The sequence below is a fragment of the Phasianus colchicus genome, chromosome Z, assembly GCF_987193195.1.
Source record: "Phasianus colchicus chromosome Z, bPhaCol1.hap1.1, whole genome shotgun sequence".
NCBI lineage: Eukaryota > Metazoa > Chordata > Aves > Galliformes > Phasianidae > Phasianus > Phasianus colchicus.
In genome coordinates, this window is record NC_143476.1 from 63,371,586 (window position 1) to 63,395,525 (window position 23,940).

Below are 23,940 nucleotides of genomic sequence, written 5' to 3' on the forward strand. Positions count from 1 at the left end.
TTGTCTTTTCATCACTCGAGAAAAATATACTTCAGTATTTGGTTTAATATTTTGCTGGTTCTGCTTAGCAGGTCTGTCTATCCACCTTTTTGGACTAGTTGTTAAATCTAAATGCCAGAGTTCCTCCATAAGGTCACATAAGCCAAGGAAAGTACTACCTTTCCAGAAGAATTGCATAGATAGTGTAGTAAATACTTGCTACTGGCAGTACTGAAGCTTAATGCATGTACAATTTATTATCAGTGAAGTTTAATTCAATCAGTTAATGTAATTGATGCTATCTGTAGAAAAGATGCTTGCAGTTTCTGTACTGGACACCATGAGGTTTGCTGGGAAAGTCTCTAACACCTACTGTTAATAAAAGGGTGAGGGTGGAGCAACTCCCAGAAAGGCTCTCTCAGATGTCATGCTTGAAACTATGAAGACAAACTGCAATGCAGCAATTACTAACAAACCAAAAAAAAAATATCTGTACATAAACATTAGGACAGAATAAATATTTCAATGAACACTGACTTAGCCACAGAAGAATAATAGGTGAAAAATAGGTCATATGACTAATTACTGTATGGTATTTACTATAGTATTGATCTTCAAAGATCCAAGAAAAATACATTTTATGTCTTCTCCAAAAAACCTCCCCTATTGAATCTGCAGGTTGATAGTCAATTAAACAGTGAAAATCAAGGTAGTACAGTTAACCACCCAAGCACTGAAAAGTCTGCCAACATGCTAAAAATAATGAAAAGCGGAAGCTATCTTCAAACTGAATTTGATTGCTCCTGGAATTTCTAAGTACGTTTGTTAAAAAAAAAAAAAAAAAAAAAAAAAGTCTATGGGTAGTGGAAAAGCATGGAAGCTTAAGTCAGAATCCACCAAGAAATACAAACAGATATTTCAGTTTAAAAGTCTATTTCCATTATGTAGGGAAAAGAATCAGCATGGACTAAAACACAGCAAATCAGATTCTTTAAAGCTTTATATAAGGCAAGCCTTCTGCTTTGCCCAGAGCTTGCGCAAAGCTGTTAAGTGTTAATGCATATAATCTATCTAGCCAGCTAACTAGTTTAATCCATCACACAGTGTGTGAAAACATAAAAGCAACCCAACTGTGACAAGTTAATAGTAGGGTTAGGCACTAAAACAGTAACAAAAACACACTTTGATTAATGATCCTGAATTGTTCAGTTCTAGTATAGATGGCTTTTGTCTAGGTTTATTTAGTGGCCAATCAATGCAAAATAGATCTTATAATTTAAAGCATTACTCCAGACGAGAAGCATTGCCCCATACTGATAATAGATGGAGAAAATACCAGCTTTTCATAAGGAATAAAAGTAACGATTTATATAACTAGAGCTACTTCAGAGGGAGAAATAAAATACACCTTACTCAGGGGTCATTCCAGTTGCAGTGGAAGGAATGTTATAATTTCAGCAAAATAAAAACCATGCCAAACTATTATTCAAAGCATGAACCAAAACCTTATTTGACTACTAAAACATATGATTTGTTTCCTATTCATCCTATCTTAGTTTGTATTTCCATGAGTCTTCACTAGCCATTCTGAAATAGAGTTAGGAAACAAATTTAATGTAATTTCAGAAAACTTGCTTTCTTGGTATCTCTCAAGGTATTCTGTATATTCCCCTTAAGTATCAAGTAAGTAGACTCTCTTTGGGACACATCTGTGTACTAAATAGTCAGCACTACTCTGTTTTATGCATAAAGCTGCTTCTGTTAAAAACATCACTGGATAAATACACTCTCCACGATCACTCCAAGCTCCAGATGTTGAAGCTTGAGACAGAACGTCCCAAACAAAGAAATCCAGGCATTTGTTTAAAACCAAAGAAATGATGCAAGTATCAAGCTGTAGAGCTTAATTACCTCCTCTTGACATTTTTCATTCAAAGTAGGAGTTCCACCACTCTGCAGAATACATATAATAGAGCATAGGATATTCCTAAGCATGCCTTTTCTAGTGACTGTACTTGTAACAGTGCAAAGAGTCATGAAGGAAGACAATAAACTATCTGTAAGACCTTTCATTTTCGCTGAGAAACAAAGGTTAGAATGACCCAAGTAAAAGGCTTTTATGTACTGTATAAGGTATAAAAAGCACTAGAACAAGTCTGGGGAAAAGAAATTTCTTTTGTTGCACAGCAAACTGCACAAATTCTACTGCTGCATGACAACCCAGGGCATGACTTGAGCAAAACACTGGATGATCAGATTAACAATCAAGTCCGTCTGTCATGCTTTTGCACAATACATGATATAGTGAGCTTTCAATTTGAGATGATTAATAATACAAAACCTTTTGACCCATATAGCTGGTCAGCGTGAAATTTCATGAGTAGGTTGCAGTGGAAAGAGAAAATGATAAATGAATCTTGTCACTGAACAGCTATCACAGTTATCTTCGACAAGTACAACATCACACTGCCATTAATACAGAAGGAATCAGAGAACTGGAGATGATTATTTCAATCTGAACCTTGAAGCATTCTACCAGTCAACACACAGGATATGAAGCACTCTCCTTGCTGTAATGCTGTTGGTAGATTTTCAGGTTGTTTAATATTAAATGTTTGTTTTCTCACCATGAATTTCCTTCTTCTTTCTGTCATATAGGTCACTATCCAAACAAAGCTAGGCAGGGCACATTTGATTCTCCATTCAAGTTTTAAATTATCTTTAGTTCTGCCTTTGGTGCAAGTTGTGGTGAAGTTTACGAAGACTTCATAGAAATTCACATTTTATAACCAGTTAACACTGGCTAACATCAAAACAAGTCTGTAACAAAGGAAAATGCAGTGTCATTGTTCACTTCTAACATCACAGGATCTAAATCAAAAGCATCTTACTGGTCCTACTTAAGTGGCCTAAAACAGGTTTTGCAGGCATAAATTTGAAACCATAATCTGTTTCTTAGACAGTTGTAGATTTATGGATTTTTGTTGTGGTCATTATGATGATGGCTTTTAGGCTAACTAAGAAATGGGAAAAGTGTATGCATAATAAGAGTTATATTAAGCTTGGAATACGTAGTAAACTTTTAGCAGAATATCTAAAAATCACTTAATTGTAAATTTAGCAACTAGAAACATGGAAAGGCTTTCATGTAAAATGCCAGAATGACACGCCTGTAAGCAGCACAACAATCCTGAAGAGAACCAAACTGACCTGCTGGTTTATAGTTATCCACTAGAATCTGCCTACTATAACGTTTTATATGCAGCAGCTGATAGCATGGCATTTCCATCTACCACTATTAAATGGAAAACATATCTGCCACTTCATCTAACACACGATTTTCTATGTCTATAAATGAAAAAGAGACTGTGTTAGTAACTGATCGTAAGTTGAAGCCAGTGTTTTCAGAAAAAGATGAATGTGATCAATGAAGCACTGGATTTGCAGAAAAGAAAAGCAATAGTTTGTTGGTGACTATTTCTGATAGTTGGCAGTTCAAGTTTATGGACATACAATAATGTATTCTGAATGGCCACATTCAAAGATTCATATTAAGTCATGCATGATGCTGAAAAAATAACAACCTCCTACAGCTGCTGCTATTCCTTCAAGCACACATTAGAGTTAAAAAATTTGTGGGTCAAGTTAACCTAGCCAGCTGTCTCAAAAAACTGCCTAGTCCTCATGTGAATGGCATTGTTTCAGTGTCATTCCAAAAGGTATTCAAAGTAAAAATAAGGACTAAGCAAAGGATGCTGTAGGAGGATTTCAATTTATTGGCAGGATATCTTGGTCTGAGTATGAAATAATGTATGGCCATTCTGCAGAGAACACAATTATTATACTAAAGGGAATACTGTGTTCGTCTTGTTACCATAGTACTCAAGATTTACTTACTAAATGGGAGTGGCCACCTAATGAACACAGCAAAGTAAGGATGAGGCCACCAAACCACTAATTCTGTTTTGAAGGTAAAATTACTACACTGAATGCTACAGAATGGAATTTTAATCTGATTGAGTCCAGCTGAGACTTGACCTTCCTTTCTTTTGAGCTCAGAGCGGGAAGGTTTAGATTAGATGTCAGGGGGAAGTTCTTCACAAAGGGAGTGGTGAGGTGCTTGAACAGGCTGCCCAGACAGGTTGTGAATGCCTTGTCCCTGGAGGTGTTCAAGGCCAGGTTGGATAGGGCCCTGGGCAGCCTGGCCTAGTACCAGATCTGGAAGTTGCCAGCCCTGCCTGTGGCAGGGGGTAGGAAATTCATGATTCTTGGATTCCTTTCCTACCCAAACCATTCTATGATTCTGTGATTCTATGATTAAATCTTTACAGAAATGAATTATAAGGGACATATGTCCAAGGAAATTTCAGTGATGTTAAAAAACACCTGGAATATTTTCAAAAACATAGGTGTGTCTTTAAAACAGGAATGTATTCTAGAAAATACTTTGTTCCTAATTTATGTATAAAATTGTCATTTAAAATGGGAATCAAAAGAGAGACAGAGCACTAAAAGAAAAAACACTTTGTTTCTAATTTTCCTTCAAAAAGGGGGGAATGATTAGGAAATACGCTAGGAAGTTTTCTTCCACTGCAAACATTAGTACTAAAGCTTTAAGAGAAGCCTTGCCTATCAAAAAGAAAAAAATCAGGCTGGGATTTTCTGAGAAAACATTTTCATTATCAGCTTTTGTCCTTTACTTACATTAAACAGTGGACTAACATCATAGTTTCATAGAATAATAAACTTTCTTTTCAGAGAAAGGGAAGATTTGCTGCTGAAGGATGTGCCTTCTTAATGGAAAAGAGCCTGTAATTTCATTTTACTATATTATTCCAAATAACAAATAATCAGCTTTATTAAATTCATTCTGTTTTATGACAAAGAACATTTATAACTAAATATTCCTGTGAAATTCACAAATCACTTAAAACAAAGGCATTAGGCCTATGAAAAATTATCAGAGAACATTTCTGAAAGTGTTCTGTGTCTGTGAGTCTTTTCTTAAAGAAAGAGAACAAGGATTATTGAAGAGAGAAAACTGGCAATGAAAACACAGAAGCGAGCACAAAAAAAAAAAAATCCTTGTACTCTCATATTTGTTCAAGGAATGGAAAAGGAGAAAGGGAAAGGGAAGGAGAAAAGAAAGGAAAAGAAAAAGAAATAAGTCTAAGCTGAGACTGTCACTGTGCTGAGATGTATAATTTTGCATACTGAATTTGCCAACAAACAAAGGGAAAATAAATGACAAATTCCAGTCTGCCAGAAATTAATAAGCCTGGTAAGGAAAACTGGGGAGCAGCAGCAATGTTTGCAAAAATAGAACATTTGCATTATGCTAAAGGAATAAGATTTCCATATCGTATTTTCCACTGATTGGGATTGCTGGATGACTTCAGTCAGTATGTTTCTTGCCCATGGATTCATGGTCAAAGAACGCATACCAGCCATGGACAGGACTGTGAAGGACCAAGAGAAGCACAGATTTTCCAGTAACAGAAAAGGCTGTTAACATTCATGTGCCAGTGAGACTTGTGTTGTACTGTTTGTTGTAAGCTTTCATTCACATCGTCCTGAATGATCCTTAGTTATAGGCTTTGGTCAAGGATACAGATGCGAGCAAAAGCAAAGATTCGAAACAAGCTTGAGATCAAAACAATGGTCTCATTCTTTTCACTGATGGCAAGATAGATTACAAGCTGAAAACACTACTACACTACTTTTGTCCTCTTGTCAAGGAGGAAAAAGATATATTGTTAAGACAGAAGGGGAGAGCAGGCTGATTCTGATTGGTGCCTTGTTTTGGCTCATCTAGCAACATAAGAAGTGTATGCAGAGCCAAGTAGCTCAGTATACACGTCAGCTTTCCCAGGAATGGCTTGGGTTTGGGGGGCGAATGGACAGAGAGAAATTTCCAAATTCAAAATCGACCAATCTCAGGACTGTTTACTACACCTAAATTACTATAGGCTGCTGTCTTACAATATAATAGCTTGCTGAGCAACTCCTGCAGAGTACATGTGCAATTATTTCTAATGAACTCCCTAGCCCCTTAGGTATAAATAATAGTTCTTTTGAATTGATTTTACCTGTTGACTGCATTATATTTGGGAAAAAAAGTCATACAAGAAGGCTCATAGCATGATTGGCGTGTTTGCTTCCAGAAAACCTCCCAGAGCATTTTAGGCATGGCCAAACTAATACATCTCTTCTTGACAGTTGCAGAACTTTTATTTCCTTAGCTAGAGTGTAACAGATTGCTTGCAGTTTAAGTCTTGATGTTTGGGTTGAGCTGCAAAATCTGGCTGCCTGCTGGGGTTGTAAAGAGGTCCCATGCAGAGAGGCGAATTCTGGGAACATCTGCCTACATAAACATTATGCAACCAAGGAGTCAAGGAAAGGAACAGCAATCTGTGGGAAGGTGAGAGAAAATACTTATTTTTCCCTCACATATCAGTAGACTTTCTACGGATACACTAGGCTTCCAAAAATCTGTCTGTTCTTGAAATTCTTGACAATTTAGATAGCAGAACAATTAAAATTAAAAAGTAGGAGCCCATCTCAATACAGATGCTGTTTTTCATTTTGAGAATTCCACATATTCATGTATGTTTTCAGGTTCAGTTTTTTTTAACTTTCCTTTACATGACAGTGTAATTGGAAAAATATAGCTTCACAGGAGACTATATTCATTTTCATGGCAGATTTACATGAGATTGCCTTTATCTGGGAGATTCTTGATCACCAGTCAAAGCAACAGCTGGTGCACTTTTCTTCAGCTGTATTTGGACATTGGGGAATGTCATGTTATCAAAATGTTTTAAGTGCATCCATCAAAGCTGATATAAACTGGAACCTGCTACATCAGCCAAGCAGACTGCAGGTTTATTGCATGGCTTCACATCACTCTACAGAAAGCAATTTGTGCACAGGAAGTGAAACACAAATTATTCCAATACTAAACTTACTTTATTTTCAACTATCTGAGACAATATAAGTCAATTTAATCCCAGAACTACAGCCTTCTCATGATGCTTCTGGGGTTTAAAATGTTTACTGTTCAACTGCCTGTGAATATCTTTCCAAGATAAGCTTTTGAAAAGTTATGAGGGCCTAAACCACTTGTTTCACTGGTATTTCTTTCATACTCATGAACGTAGGTAAACAAAGGAAGTGCATGGATTAGCAAGTGTTAAATGGTGCATTTTACTGAATTTGCCTAAGACTGCTTTTATCTGAGGATTGCATTGAAACCTACATAAAATCCTTTATGTAGTGTTAGCACAGAAACCATTACCAAAGCAGAAATGCAGTCAAATCATAGTAGTGATCTTTGATACTCAAACATATTTTTTTCTTCATAAGCTCTTAATTACACACACAGGGCATGCTAGATATGCACAGTATACTAGCAGTTTTAATAATGTTCAATTCCTCTAGCCAGTGCTATGATCAATTGCCTTTTTAATAATATACGTATTGACACTATTATTCTTATGGCACATTATTATGTTCTTGAAGAATAAACAACAGACATCACCTCATGGCTTACAGTGTATATGTTGTATGCACACTAAGTATTCTTCTCACAGTCGATTTTCAAAATGCTTTATAACATCCAATTTTGGCACAAAATTAGACCATAAATTGACTGAATGTAGCTCTCTTTGACTGAGTTAGTCTTCTGCAGACAGTTTCTGGATTTCACATGTAAACAGCTCAGGTGCAGAGAAGTAGATCATAAACACCAGCTAGAAAATGATGAATTTAGAGGAATTTGCAATAATGAGAATGTTCCTGTGCATCTAACAACTTATTCCCAGAGAGAAGAGTACATAACTGAGCATTTCAGTGTCTCAAAACTCATAAGCATGTATTTTTTCATTTAATGACTATAGACTGCTCCCAGTATGTTCTTCTTTATTCTTGGAGACAAGATTGCATACTTGCAAAATGTGTTTTGTACTGTAATTGTATTGTAACTGTACAATACTCAGGACCAAAAAGTAGTCTTAACTTTTATGTTCTCACCTGTGGCTCATACACAGGTTTGTGATGGTGAAAGAATCACAATCTCAGGAATAAACAGAGAAGGCTGAATTTCCTGCTGAATCTTGTGACCTTTTCAAGTACCCCAGAATAGTAATCATTTAGAGCTTGTAAATAGAGATCACAGATGATGTTTGCTCTGAGTAACTCTATTGCATCCTCCGCTACAACACTCAGTAGGTGTCAAAACCAAAATTCAGTCAAATTCACATGGATACAGCAGAAGCTTGGAATCTCACCCTAGCTAGCAGTATGTTACCCTCAGTAAGCCAACTAAAATAACTTACAGTAAACCTTGGTATGTATAGAAAATCTCTATTACAAAATAAGTCTGTAATATGCAGGCATCTGATGCTATTGTTGTTTTTCAAGTCAGAAACAAACATATTAATATCTGTGATCTCTATTCAGGTGTTTCTGAAAAGCACATCCTAGTTATATTAAGAGAGAAAGGAATGTGCATATTTTTACACTTATGACCCAAAGGTCTCTAGCATTGTATGTACACTCTTTGGAACAACAACTCAGAGTCCCTGTATTTTCCCTGCAGTCCTCTCACAGCTAATTTCATCAATTTTAGAAAGCGTGTCAGTATTAGAGCTGAATCTCAGCCTGCACCTGTGACTCAACAACCTCGTCTTGCCTAACTCCAGACTGCTCAGTGATGGGCATTTTCATGTTTCAAGAGTTTTAAATACATGTTTTTAAGTGCTAAATTTGATTTACTTTTTTTTAGAGAGAGACATGTACCTCTCAGAAATAATGTTACTAATATTTATAGTTCATGCTGAATATGAATTGCTGAGAGCCTCCTGGTATCTATATAAGCCTCCAAATCTAAGCACTTTTCTTGCTCTTGTGATATGTTGAAAATATTCATTCATTACTATTTGACCAGTGTCATTAAGTATCTTTAATATTTTCGTTAAATGTTGGGGTTCTTTTTCCCCTATATGATTGAAGTTACTACAGGATACTTAGTAAAAACATGTAAAATTGATGTGTAAAATAATATCAAATTGTACTTTAAAAATATTGGTCTATTCTTTTCCATTTTAAATCGACTATTCCACTAGATCTGTAGCTAACTATCATAACGCAACAAGAATCTTTTTAAATGTTTTTTTAAAAAAGCATTAACAGAATTTCCCTGGGACATTTTGGGGTGGACTTTTTTTAGTGATACTGATTCCACTATACATGAATGTGAAATATTCATTCCAAGTCTGAAATGTCAACTGCTCATTCTCTTCAAAATAACTCAAAAGAGAAGCACAATGTTAAACAAGTAAATGTGTATATGAGCATCAAAACTATACTCACTGAGAGGATTTCTATGGGCACATTTCACAGCTGATCCTGCTGCTTTATCTGCCCTTTCTGAGAACAAGGAAGGAGCAGCAATTTAGTTTTCAGCAGTACGGTTTGAATTTTTGGTAGGCTTGGTTTCCAGAATTTGGAATCCGTGATTCTTGTGAGTCCCTTCCAGCTCAGAATATTCTATGAAATATCATATCAAAGGAACATCCCCACTTCCAAAAGCCATGCTTCATATACTGAATTTCTACTTTTGTAGCATTGTTAGTTTTCCAGTATCACTTCACCTGTTATAATCAGTCTCATTTTCTCAGTCTTACACAAAAAAAGTCATAAGCTTAACCCTCCTTCTTGCTGAAGGAACCTCACTCAGACTCCCTTGTGGACAAACATGAATTAAGTCAAAGAGAACATATCTAAGAAAAAACAGTTTGCTTTTCTAATGAGACCTACAGCCTTGGATAATTGAGAACTCTTCTCCAAAAAGCCAGGAAGCTCTGCACTGTGTGTGCCAAGGCTCTCCAATTCCTCTCTGGTACAGAACTAATGTGTGACTTCAGTGCTGCTTATGACAACACAGTTGCCTAATTATTCCTTTGCCTCATCCAAGGACAATAGCTCTGACTGATTTACAGTGTCAAGTGGATCTGCTGAAACCAGCTAAATTCATGCCACAGAGCACAACGATAAAAAAGGCAGCTAGACCTTCATTCCAGATTCACTTCAATGTTATTTATTTTCTTACCCTGGGTGATTGACCTGAAGTAGAAAAACACAAAATGTCCCCATGCTTTTCAGGTAGGATTTCAGCCAAAGGGAAATTCTTTCTGAAATTACTGTGTTTCCTCACCCAGTCCCACAACTTTGGACATGCACTCTGCCATCTTTACCAAATCTAACCAACAGATGAATTGAAAGCCAAGCCCAGAGGCTGACACAAGCAAGACCGGACATCTGGGACATATCATCAGCTGGTTTCTACGTAGTTTGCTCCAAAATTAATGCTGCCTATTAATTTCCATGCAAACTACAACATATACAGAGTACAATGACACTTGATAGAGCAAATTCTCAGCTACAAAACACTGTTTTTTCAACAATCACCACCATTAGCTACACATTTTCACCAGTGATAAACAAGAGCCTTCATGTCGCACTCATAAAAATCTGCACCACCAGAGGTGTCCCACTGCTTCACAGTTGCTGTGACTGTGGGCATAGTAGAAATATCCATCCAAGTCTGGCAGGGTGCTCCAGCTTCTTCAAACTGATTTGGGGCCTGGCATTTTTTATCTTGCTATAAAAGAAAGTTTGTCTTCTTCTCTGGCCTGTTTCTGGAAGTTTGAGCCTTCAGCTTAGGAGGCATTGCAATGTAGATGTCAGAGTGAATGGTTTGTATGGACTCCAGGAAATGCAGAAGAATCACCCCTTTCCTAGCCCAAAAGACAGTGCACATCACTTTACCCACTGACAGCTCTGTCTTGAACTTATTTGATGGGGAATTCACGTTTCCACTCCACAGACTGCCATTTTGACTCCAGCTTACAGTGATGATATTACATCTTATCACCAGTAATGATGCACTCAGGAAACTATCACTTTCAGCCTCATGTTGGTTAAATAGATGCTGAAAAAAATATAGATATGGTTTTCTTTCTGTTTCTGTATGAGCATTCATGAGACCCGCCTATCACAAACTGTGTGATATTCCAATGTTGCCACCATTGTTTGCAGCACATTGAAGCCAATATTCAGCTCTGTACACAGTTCCTTCGTTGTAATTCACTAATTTGTATGGATGAGGAGATCAAGACATTCTTCATCTCATGCTGGAACAACTGTACACGGCCATCCAGAACAGGATTTGTCTTTAACGCTGCTGTTGTCACTGCTGAAATGCACCACACACCACTTCGTAGTGCTCACATCCATTGTTAGCTTCACTAAATGTAAATGAACGTCAGCAATTTTTTCTGCATGGAGGAATTGAGTGACATGTCTTTTCTTCATCCACATGTCCATATCAGGTACCATTTTGTCAGTCTGCACCTCTGCTGCCTTCTCTTGCATAGCAACAAAATGTAATGGAATATTGGTGAGAAGGTTCAGTCTCCACTGCCGTACCACCAACATCTACCTCTGATGTCATAAGCCAGCATAATAAAACAGGAATCATTACTTTCAGAGCAGTCCTTGTACCTTGGCACTTCAGGGTAATTTTATTAAAAGTCTTTTAGCACCTGATTTAAAAAAGAAAAAAAAAGAAAGGAGAAAAAAAAAAAAAAAAGAAACCTTACAAATCTGACTTCTTAAACTAAGCACTGAAATGTGAATGAATATTCACCTCTAAAAATGTAATGGGAGTACAAAATATTGTATTCATGAGGGGAAGGACTTTAGGGCACAGAACACCAGAGGCAACATGAAATGTCAAGGGTGAAGCAAAGTCAGTTATTACTCTGGCTTCAAACTGTTAAAACTGCCAGAGCATACATTTTAAACTCAAGAGCTCCATTACATTGTAATCCGACTGCTATCTCCCAGTCACCATGGTGCTATTAATGATATTGCTGTTTCTCAAGTAAAACCTAAACTTTTCAGTTTGGGAAAAAGCAAGTAATTATTAAAGTCTTTGCTCTTTATAAAAGTGTTTGTGCTTAATGCAGGCAGTCCTACTTAGAAGGGGAAAAAAGCATATCCTTTTCCATTCATCAGAATCACTGTTTTTTATATCACTTTCCTCAACAGCATATGTGCTGAGATCAATTTTCATTAACATTTTATGTCACAGTCTGAAAACTCAGGAATTATTTTTTTTGCAATTGTCAAGTTTAGGTATGGCCAATTGAAAATTATTTCTGAAGGCACAAAATGCACCAAGACCAAAATTGCCACAAAAATCTCTCTGTAGAGAAACAGTGAGCAGCCTACAATTAACTGATCCCATGGAGCACATTTGAGACACTTATTCTACACAAATGGAGAAAGGAATATGCTATGAGGATACAAAATTGTCAAGGATACAAAAATAATAGTTTCAGGATAGTATTGGGAAACTTCATGTCCTTTGGTTCATACACAACCCTATCCTGCCATTACTGTACTGTTAGGTAGACTAAATTCCAGAGTAACATATTTCCATACCACAGACCACAGCATATTATTGTAAAAAGAACATTTATGGCTGTAAAAAATTGAAACTACCAAAGTGGATGAACTGACTGCACTCACTGCTGTGACCACTTGCCTCCATAGCATTTTTGGCAAAAGTAACCAGAGGTCACAGAACCTCAGGCCAAAAGATTCTGCAATCCAGGCAACCACAAAAACAGATTGGACTTCCATTTTGTTACATACTGCCTGTTCAGTTCCTTCAGTACTCAAAAAGCAGATTGTGTTTTCACAATATAGATTTTTCAGAAAAAAATTAACACTGTAAGAGTATGATCATGATATGAGACACATAATCTTATCCCCATTATGCCAGTGTAGGGTGCTTAAATGACAGTGGCAGTTATGCAGCATGGCTGTTTGAAGATGCAGTGAAGAAGGAGTTTGGGTTGTGTGAGAACTTGGATGAAATGGAATGAATCTGTAATCCACACTGGAATTGTAAAGTGACAGTGGCTTAAAAGGAGAAAAATATGTAGATGGCTCCTGCTTTTTTTTCTTACTTCTTTCTTGAATAACTGTGTGGCATGGTTTCTTTATCCTAATCTGTTTACAGAAATATTGAGCATGCATTACGCATCAAAATAAATAATTTCCCCATATCTTTGTACTCCAAAATTTGCAGTTAATTAAACTAATTTGTCAGTTTTTGTACATTGGAAACTCTTCCTGTCATCCTCACCAATCACTACTTATTTAAATTTCATCCTTGGCCAGTTTCATGATAATGTTTATCTGCTCCAGAGGATTGGAAATGAGAGTAATACACTGCCATACCATTTAATTTCTTTCTTAAAGCTGGAAAAAGCAAAGCATCAACTGGCCAGTTAGATAACACAATTTCCCACGTAGGTTATTTGCTTACAGTAGCTGGGGGCTAATTTAATTCCTGAGCTGCTTATTTACTGGTTCTGAGAGGGATTCCCTACAGTTAAGAATGAAATGTGCATAAAGTTTCTATAAAAATTGTATAAAATTTTTCTCACATCAGAGCAAGTTATATATATGACAGTAACATATATGTAGCATATTCCATCATTTGAATGAAATAATGACTCTCTACTACTTGTATGATTTGTTCTTATACCATTTGCCTTGCAGAATGTTGATCCAAAAAAGAGATGCTTGATATCAACTACATATTTTTTTAAATGTGCACATTTTTTTAATAGAATGCTTTCTCTTGTTCTACTTCTGATTTCTCACCCAAGTGCTTCTTTAAAATCTGGCAAGAAATGAATACAGGTTAACCTAAGTCTCATAAATAAATTGTTATGTTTGATTTCATATTCACTCTGCTTTCTAAACATTCAGTTAATTCCAACATCATTTCAGAAAGAGTGTTCTCAGTGCTTCTGAGTTTTGGACTTACCTTGATCTTTGGATCATCAGTATATGAAAAACAATTTTAAAACTTCTTCTACTGATAAGAGGGTTCCAGATTCTCCTTAGCAGTGAATGTCGTAGGCAGACTTTATTCTTAGATAGAGCAATGATATTTGCATGTAGCCTACACCTGCTTTAATGAGCATGTATACAGTCAAAAGACAGTATCAGAGCTGCTGCTATATAAAACCTGCAATTCCATTCAGCAGTATTTAACTGTCTGTTTCTTTTGCTACCACATTCCCTTTCGTGTATCAAATATATTTTAAATACAGATGGAAAAGATTAAGATATTCTACCTGCCTCCTGTTTGTGAATAATCCTACCAGCTTTGCTGCCAACAGCAAACATGCCATGCATTTCTGTCATTTCCACTTCCTTACTGTATATTTTGACTTATACTGTATCAGTCTGGCAAAGCAAAGAAAGGAGACTAAGCTTGAGATAACCAGAAGCAAGACAAGTTCCTCAGTGTATGGCACACATGTAACAAAATCTCTCCCATTTGTGATTATGCAGAAAATAGCAGAATGTGAATGATTTCACATAACTATTGCAGGTAAGGCTCATAGAAGCAGCTGCTGATACGCAGTAGTAATTCTATTATTTTAAAACTGGAAAAGATGAATTTCTATTCTGTAATGGTAGAAGCAGGTTTTAAACCTCTTTGGAAGTGTCTTTTGGCCATTGTTGACCCTTTGCCTGTCCCTTTACTCTGACATTTTGTGATTTCCCTCATTCTCCATTTTATCCTGTTCATTTGGGCTGGCTGGGACATTGAAAGATCAAAAGTAAACTGCATAGTTGTAATAGAAGACAATTTGAGCTTCTTACTCTCCGGGCATTCATTTGAGCATTTCCATATTAACCTTGTTTTCATCAAAGGGTTCCTTGGTAATGAACAAGAGTAGACATTGTTTTTTATTAGGAGGCTGTTTCTCCCTATTATCACAGCACTTTTCCTTGGATCTAAGCAAAACTTAGACTGCAATGAGATTGTTCTTTCTGAAATTCATGCAGGCACCTTTGTTACCAGCCTTCTTGAACTCTTCTTGCTACTGTTCCAGTATGTCCCCCCCATGGCAGGAGCATGGAAACTAGATGATCTTTGAGGTCCTTTTCAACCCAGGTCGTTCTATGATTCTGTGATTCTATGATATAGTGTTTCACATTTGTATTTTCTATGTGTCTTCTGCTTCGGTGGTTTCACACTGCAGCTAAATTCCACCGCATCACTCACTCACTCTCTCTCCTCAAAGGAAGAAGGAGACAAATGTTGACAAAAAATGGCTCCACCATTGAGATAAGGACAGAGAGATTGAGAGATTGCTCACATATTATTGCCATAGGCAAAACAGTTAGGGAGGCATGGGGAGATTAATATAATTTATTGCCTGTTACTAACTGCCTAAAATAGCAAGAAAGTAAAAGCAAACTAAAAACAACTTCCCTCCTGTCTCCATCAATCCATGTGAGCTTCCCACGGGCTGCAGCTCTCCCAGCACAGCTCCAGTACAGCTCTGTACCACAGGGCCCACCCTTCAGGCACTGCTCCACACAGGTCCCCACAGGCAGCAGCTCCCCCAGCCCTCCTGCTCCACCACAGGCTGCTCCCTACGAACTGCAACACCATCTGAAAGTGCTCCATAGGCTGTGCCTCCTTCAGGCCTCATCCACTGCTTCACCATGGGCTTCTCCATGGGTGCATGTGGAGATCTGCTCCACATGGTACCAATGGGCTGTAGGGAGACAGCCTCTCTCCCCTATAAATTGTAGTGAGACAGCTATTCTACCATGAGCCACTCTCAGAGGCATACCCAGCATCATCATGGCTCAGCTTGGGTAGTGCCGTGTCCCTTTGGAGCAGCTGGAGCTGGCTCAGATCTGACATCAAGGAGAGTCCTTTGGGATTCAGTCCTAAAGGGTAAAGAGTAGCCCAGGAAGGCTACTCACTCCTCAAGAAAAACGTCTTAAAGCTTCAGGAGTTCTTATTTGCTTTGTTTGCACGTTAGTTTCAAAGTAAAGCTACCCTACTGACTATTTCAAACTAAAAGTCTTTTTGCTTTTGCTCTTCTTTTTCTGTTCTCTATCCCCCCTGCGTAAGGGGAGTGAGCTATGAGCTGTGTGTTGTTTAAATGCTGCCCAGAGTCAAGTCACTGAAAGAATATAAAGGTTTCAGAGAGCTGTAAAAAGGAGCATATTACCTGCTGGACCAGGATTCGCATTACTATTCTGCAGTGAGATCTGCAGTACTTAGCAGGAAGGTGTTGACTTTTGTCAAACTGCTCATTGTAGTTATTTCTTTGTCACTGACCTGTCTCAATGCCACAGTTGACAGAGTTCAGAGATGACAATCAAGAAGAAGTAGATACTGTTTACTTTACTGCTAACATTAAACAGTATTTTTCAATGAAGACACATCTGTCATGACCTTAACACTCAACAACACTGAGTAACCACCAGATGTGGTTTCTCTATAAAAAACATCTTAGCTTCATTGTTCAAATGGCAGAATTCCAGTGCTTGTTTTTGGACAACTTGCAGTGGATTCTATGAAAAATCAGAATATATAACTGAGTGGCAAGACACTGAAATATATTGGACAAGAATTTGGAGTGACTTGTTTGGTTGTCAAGAAAATCATGACTAAATCAAACCTTAATATTTGACTGGTTTTGGAGTGAAAATTTGATTGTCATGAAGTAACATTTGCCATAACTAGAAAGTGTAGGAGATATAACCAGTCATGAAATCAATGTTTTTGTTGATGAAGTCATCCTTAGAGATATTACATAGTCTTAGTCCCAAAGAATTTCAAAGAGGGATGGTGTGAGGGAATTTTTTACTTTTATGTAAATATACATACATTATGCCACTATATTACACTAAGATTTTCCAGTGTGTATTCACCTAGACCTAAAAAATGCAGATTGTACACAGCTGTCTGTTTTAAGGATTAAATCCCACTGTACCAAGAATTCATCTAAATAACAGCACAGGATTTGTTTCTGTCTTTGCAGAGTAAATAGAGAAGGGACTTAAAAGAAGTAAATTTGCATTTGCAGTTAACAAAAGTACAATACTTTTTTTTTTTCTTCTTAGCATATCACAAGCTCAAAAGCTCTCTATTTTCCTGACTGTTATACAGAAAACTTATGCATCTGTAATTTGAGTAAACTATCATCTAATTAAACAATTTAGATTGAATATGCTAATGTAAAGGATCATAAAAAAGAATAATTACAAAGGGACTTCAAGAGGATAATTACAAATAGGGAAACTAGAATCCGAATAAAATTCCTATGTTCTTTAATTACTGAAAACACATCTAAACCAAGGATTGAGAATATCTTTATTTAAGCATTGTGCACAATGAATGTCTCTTCAGACCTCTGAAAAATATTAATTTGATCATGTATTTGTTAGATATCATCTAACAAATTTCAAAGCCTGTGAGCTCTAGGCAAAAAAAAAAAAAAAAAAAAAATACCAATAGTACTCCTTCTCTAAAGATATGATTGTATAGTGTCAACAGTGTTTCTTTTCTCCACGGTAAGGTAGCTCACACCTCAGCTGGCCTCATGTTCTTGAAGCTGTCAGAGAGTTCGACTTCCTCAAAGAGTCTCAACACAGCAATACTGAAAAGATGCAAGGCTGCTTAGAAAGAAGAAAGAAAATCAAATCCACTTACTCTAGCAAACAGCTGCATGCACACATATACAAAGTATTCCTCTAATATCCCTTTATACAACTAATGGCTTTGGTTAGCTCTCATCCTATATGTGTACTTTCCTAGACAAGACATGCAAAGATTCTTGCCTGTTTTAATGTCTAGATTTTAGGAGGTTCCCATAAGTTAGCTGCACATTTTAAAAGGAAAGAGAAATAATATTTATTTTCAATTTTAGGTTGTTTCTATTCATCACTGCAAAGGAGGAAAAAGAGAAAAAAAAAAAAAAAAAGACATTTCACCTTTCCTTTTTATTTTTTTTCTTTCTGTTTTAGATCACCCTGAAGTACGGCTAAACTAGAGGTACGTTTCTGAGCAAATTCAGCCTGAAAGAAACACAATGATCCAATGATCTGAGAAAGAAAACCTGAAAAATGTCTGTTCAGCACAGCATCAGAATATTCAACCAAACACACACAGACAACAACAACATCCAGGTTAAGGCCTACAGAAGCTAAACAAAATCTAGTCATAGATTAGCTTAGATTGGAAAATTATTTGAAAATTAGAATTTGGAATTTCAATCACATTTTGTACCCCTGTGTGATTTCATGATAGTAAGAAATAATCTTTTTTTTTTTTTTTTCTAAAGAAACAAAAGAGAAATGAAAATGTCACTAGGGAAATTTTGAATATCAGCAGATCTACTTTATTTTAAGAGAAATTATCATGATTTAGGACAATCTTATTTTAGATTTTCTTTTACTGTTTCCTTAAACAGATGTCATGCTTCAACATATATATTTCAATATAAAATAAAATATGACAATCTGCAAAACTACACATAACCTAACTACAGAAAAAGAAGGTAGAAAATTGCTTTCTCAATTATTTCTCAGTTGTCATAACTTGCAGGACCTGAGATAAAAGAGAGAGAACCCAGCAACTACAACTAAGGAGACAGTATGTAACCTTAATCTTCAGAAAATACACAGTCTCATTCAGTAACCTTAAATTCTCTAGTTACCTTATTTATTTCAGTTCGGTAGCTGTAGGATGCAGCATCTTCTCCAACAGAGATTCTTTTCTCCATCAACAAATGTAGGATTACTGAAAATTGAGCCAATCTTTAAGGCAGTTGTGTTATGACACAATCCTATGCAAGCTGGTGAACAAAAGCTCAGGATGACTCAGATGTGCCTTCATTTGATGGCACCATACTGTTTTCACCTGTCCAATTATCCAGCACTCAGGGGGAAGGCACTGCAGTTCCCTAATTGGTAGAATTTATGGCAACTTTTTCCCTTTGAGGAAAGTTGCCCTCTGAGGCGGTCTCTTTTAGAAGCAGCAGCAATTCAACTCTACATAGCCACGTCTTATCCTAATTTTGCAAGCTGTAGATACAATTTGTGTCCTTAATAGATTAGACAAATCTATCTAGGAGTTTCAATAGCTTATTAAAAAAATATTTTTACTAGACAGTAACTCCAGTTATCAACCTGTTCTCTATTCTGGGCACACAGCTGCCTCATGAATCTGTCTTGCTGTAACTAATGCAGCTGGACCTGGAAAGTTCTGTTTGCACTTTGTGAACTAAGATATTCTACTACAGTGTTCACAGGAAACTTTATAGAAACTGTTTTTGAGATATCAGAAAAAAAGGTGAAGTTTGTTCTTGCAAGAAACATTCAGTGCTGAGAGGGGGAAAGTCTAAGAGGATTGTAAATTGTTTGAGTGCAATGTCTTCCACCAAGGTTAATCCTGACCATGTATGTGTACGCAAAGTATAAGATTCAAGTGCTCTTTCAGGAGTACTTGAGACAAGAGCCTACTGACCATAGCTGGAAAAAGAACCAAGAGTCACAGGCACAGAAGTTCAGTCAACTGAGACTGCCAAATTTGTTTGAAACTCTGTGCAGCCGAGTAAGTTCACTGGCACTGAAATGTAATCAGTAATACTGATTTTACATATAATATAAAATGAATATGCTTGATTTTCAATGTGTAATTGCAGAATATCTTTTTTTGCTCAGGGAAATACCAATATATATTGGATCATTTTCGCAGGCTATGTTGGTCAAAAGCAAATATGAATCAAAGATGTATTTTCATCTTTTCCAAGGTCAACAAATCACAGCCAAATTTACTTTCTAGGTGTTATGCTTTAGTTATGGTTCAAAATGTCTGGCTTGTACTGTATCTACCTGGATCCCACATGAACCTTAACGTGTTACAAAACCAAATAATTTCACTCCCTGAGATGCACTTCCACTTTGTTGATTCTGTCAGTTCTAACCAAACTGGCCTTTGCAAGAAAAGTCTTTCCAACTCTAATGTCACTGACAATGAGCATAAGGTAACATGTTCCCTATCTGTGTCTTTCTCTGCTGTTTCATTCAACTGGTTTTTATTCATGTTTTCCAATTGGAATACAAGCAGGGCTCTTTCAGTTTCTCTGAAGTTGCCGGCATTCAGCATCAGACACATGCATCTCAGTTCTGTACAGTCTGCTCCTCAAAACCTGTCTGCTGGTCAGCAAAGGCCATTGACATGGATAGCAAGATGTAAATCACATAACCCATGAAAACAGTCTTCAAAGCATTGTCACACTATAAGCAAAAAGTGCAGAGAAGGAGTTAAAGTCAGTAATGTGTGCTGAGTTAAGCTGGAGAACCTCCTGTTATCAAGGTCTCCTGTTATCTGATCGCTGGTGGGGGTGGCTCCTGACTGAGCAGGCGGTATAATAGAGCTGTACCTCCTGTTCCATTGCAGGAAGCCACAGCCTGCTCCGACTCGGATCAGCTGTTGTTTAGCAATTTCTTCAGGCCACCTGCTGCCTGTACTAATTTCGTAGAAAACAAAGCACTCAGAGGAGTGGTGGGACGCAACTACTGTACTTCATTCAGAGCAGGATAGGATCTGAAACTAATACAATTATTAGAATGTGTGCACTACTCTTCCAGGCATTAAGTACAATAAATGCAGTTTACAAACCATCAAGCTGAATTGACTACAAGTAATTAGTAAATATGATCTTCCAGGGAAGATTCCCTAAGAGTCCTTTTCTTCCAAATACCAAATATTCCTTCTGCTTAGTGGAAAATCTGAGTATCTCTCACCTCATGCTATTCTTCTACTTTCTTAGTAATGCGTGGATGGTTGATAATGACACTGGAGGAAATCTTGCTCCTAGATTAGCACTGCAGGAGTGCCTATCTGCAATGCAGATCCCTGCTGCTTTCAGTATATAATATCCACAAATGTCAGTAATCTTAGAACAGGGGAGAAAAAAAAAAAAAAAGCACCCTTTGCCAATCATGTGTCCTTTTTTTTTTTTTTTTAAATCTTAACCATCTAATCAGATCATGTGAATATAAGGAATACAAGCAAACAATTTTTTCATCACATGCAGTGAGTGGTAAGTACATAGCATAGAGCTACGGTAGTTCACTTAATGAATGGTAATTCATTACATTACAAAACATTTGCCCATGCCCAGAGTCCAGACACTCCTAGTTTTGCTCTTAGTTCTACAAGTTCTGCCATTTCATTTGAGGCATAGTACTTTATCTCCTTGGCTCTCTTTACCATTACCCGAGTCCCCAAGGCTTTACTGATCATACCTCTTTCAACTGCAAACAAACCATGGTAGAGCTGGAACTAAGACTGTAGCTGTCTTTTAAAGACAGCACAGTGGGCCTAAATTCATTTGGAGCTTTCATTATAAAAACTATAATTTATTTTTTCTCTTTCTCTAGGAAAAGGGACAGAAAGATTAAAGGAAAATGAAGCTGAAATAATCTTAGCAGTAAAATCAATGACTCCTGAACTCCAGCTTTATGTGCTGTCCCTTCAGTAATATGTCATTATTTATTTCAGTTCTAAAGCGTGGAAATAAAAGCAATATATTTGTGCTGACTTTAGACTCTTCTTCTTTGCCTAGCATTGTCTTCTCCATTCACGAAGTCAAGACAGAAAGAGCACTGGGGTGCTTATATGCTTCCTAGCCGCCAGGAAGGTCACCCTCAGTATCACAACCGCATGGCAACACTGGGAGAAACATGCTTTCTGACTGCCTTTTTCCATGAAGAAAAGCAACAATTAGTGCATTTATGAGTGCTGCTGAGTTTCTCCTGCAGTTTCATAGAATATGGCCAGAAGGCACACCATGGCCCTTTTTTTTTTTTATAACAAAATGTGCAGAATTAATTACTGTACGAGCTGAAGCATGTCTGTCACAACAACCAACTCTTGCCACAGTTAGGAAATTCACTGCCACTGCTAGTAAGCTGTCTCAATAGCTAATTGTCTTTGCTTAATACTTGTGTCCCAGAATGATAAAGTGGTAAATTTAAAAAGAAATATGAGAGCGTTGCTTACTTGATTAGCATGCTTAGAGCAGGCCAGTTTTGAGACCCAGAATGCCAGAAGCTATTTCTTTTAATTTGTGTAAGCTCTGTCTTAAAGAAAGCTGTTCAGATAATGGAAATACCTCTCTGTTGTGGGAAAGCACAATGCAGTAATGTTGTCCCACACAACAGGGGTTACTGGTCAATATAGAACCAAATTTACTTCAGATTTGCACAACCTGGTGCTAGGTGGTAGTTTCAGAAAGCTAGCAGATCCTGTTACATTCAGTTTCTGATTTTGTACTATCTCCCACAAGGTTATCCAGCATTTCATACTACTTTGCATGCTCTGTGAGTGAAGGTCTTCAAGGGCAGGGGGCTTCCCTGACTCAGAAGGTGTGTTCTTTTGTATTGTAAGAGTGAAGTGCATCTAAAGGATGCTTCTTTGAAGAATTTGCTGAACTTTCATTAACAAATGTGGTTAATCGGTGATTATCTGTTTTCAAGGATGGTGCTGAGCCTTTTGTTTCTGCTGAAATTTTTCTGCTGTTCACTGTTTTCAGAAATAATATCACCTACCTGTACAGGCTTATCTGCAATTAGGCAACAGAAACATAAGAAAAGTTCTTGCTGATGGTATCAGTTATAATTTTGGAACAAACTGACAAACAAGTTAAATTTATCCTCCATTACATGCCATACTTAAAGAACCCTTTCCAGTCTGTGAAGACTGTGATGGGCCACCATGGGTGATACCGTGTTTGTCAGCTGTCTGGTGAGATACTTCAGGCCTCTATGGGTGTGAGTGCTGGGCTTGCCCTCTGCCCCTGGTTCCAGTTGGCTTCATTCGCCTCATTGTGCAGCCAAGATAGCAGCACACTGGGGGAGATAGAGAATCACAGAATCACAGAATGGCCTGAGTTGGAAGGGGCCTTAAAACTCACCCAGTTCAAACCTGCTGCCATGGGCAGGTTTTAAGCCACACACTGGATCAGGCTGCACAGGACCCCTATCCAACCTGGCCTTGAACCCCTCCAAGGGAGGGGCATCCACTGCTTCTCTGGGTAACCTGTGCCAACGCCTCACCTCCCACGGTCATGAAAAGCTGAAGAGACAGAAGGGGGGGTGGGAGGGAGAAATAGTAGAGTGAAAAGCAAGAGCAGAGAGAAGAGGAAGGAAGTGCTCCTTGGAGGAGCAGTTAATTCCCTGCAGCCTGTGAGCTTTGCCCACACTGGAGCATGTTTATTCTGAATGACAAAAGCCCATGCATCAAAATCCTTCCCAGTTACTGAAAGGACAAAGATAGCTATCTTTAACTATTTCTAAGCTGATTCTAGCTTTTCACTTTGAACTCTACTTTGCAGATAGGAGTTGAACATCTTCACTGACTTCTTCAATGACAGCAGTATAACTATCCTTTTTCTGGTATTTCCTTAGCAGTGTTACCAGAGCATGGGATGCCAGCACTCTTCCAGGCGTAGCTTCACGAGAATGATCCAAGGCTTGCCACAAACAGACATTCAAGCAGAAAAGCAACATGCAGCAGCCCAGCCAGAGGCCACTGAGGTGCACAGGGAAGTGGCTCAGCTCCTCCTAGCAGGATGGAAGGCAGTGGGACACTGGCTGGAAGCAGGTTAATTTACTGCGAGGCAGAGATGTGTCCTACTGAATACTAGGCCCCATTAACTTAATATGCTGTGCAGTTCACACCCTTTGCACTAAAATATAGGAAACACATTAACTGGCCAGTTAATTCACCTAAGGAGCTGCAGCAAGTAGAGACAGGTATTTTCAACACAAATAAAATAAGTTTGGTGTGAATTAACCCTTAATCCCTGCTTACATACTTATGTCCGTGGACTGGGGAGCTCATTTTGAAATAGCTGAAAAAATACTAAGAACCTCTTTTTCCCCCAAATACCGTGTTTTCAAATTCTGTGAAACATAATAATTAGATTGCAAATTGACATCAGCAGAACAATGTCGTGAAACAGAATTTTTATGTTTTTCCCAGATATT

General features: G+C 37.6%; 1 long non-coding RNA gene across 1 annotated transcript in view; it reads right to left on the reverse strand.

The window, feature by feature from the left end:
- LOC149913041 (uncharacterized) overlaps positions 1–9,868 on the reverse strand; it is a 35,386-nt gene extending 25,518 nt beyond the window's left edge. Inside the window, exon 1 of the long non-coding RNA XR_016462333.1 lies at positions 9,799–9,868. This is a non-coding gene — a long non-coding RNA (uncharacterized LOC149913041). The remainder of the gene's footprint in view (positions 1–9,798) is intronic.
- Between the last annotated feature and the right edge of the window lie 14,072 nt (positions 9,869–23,940).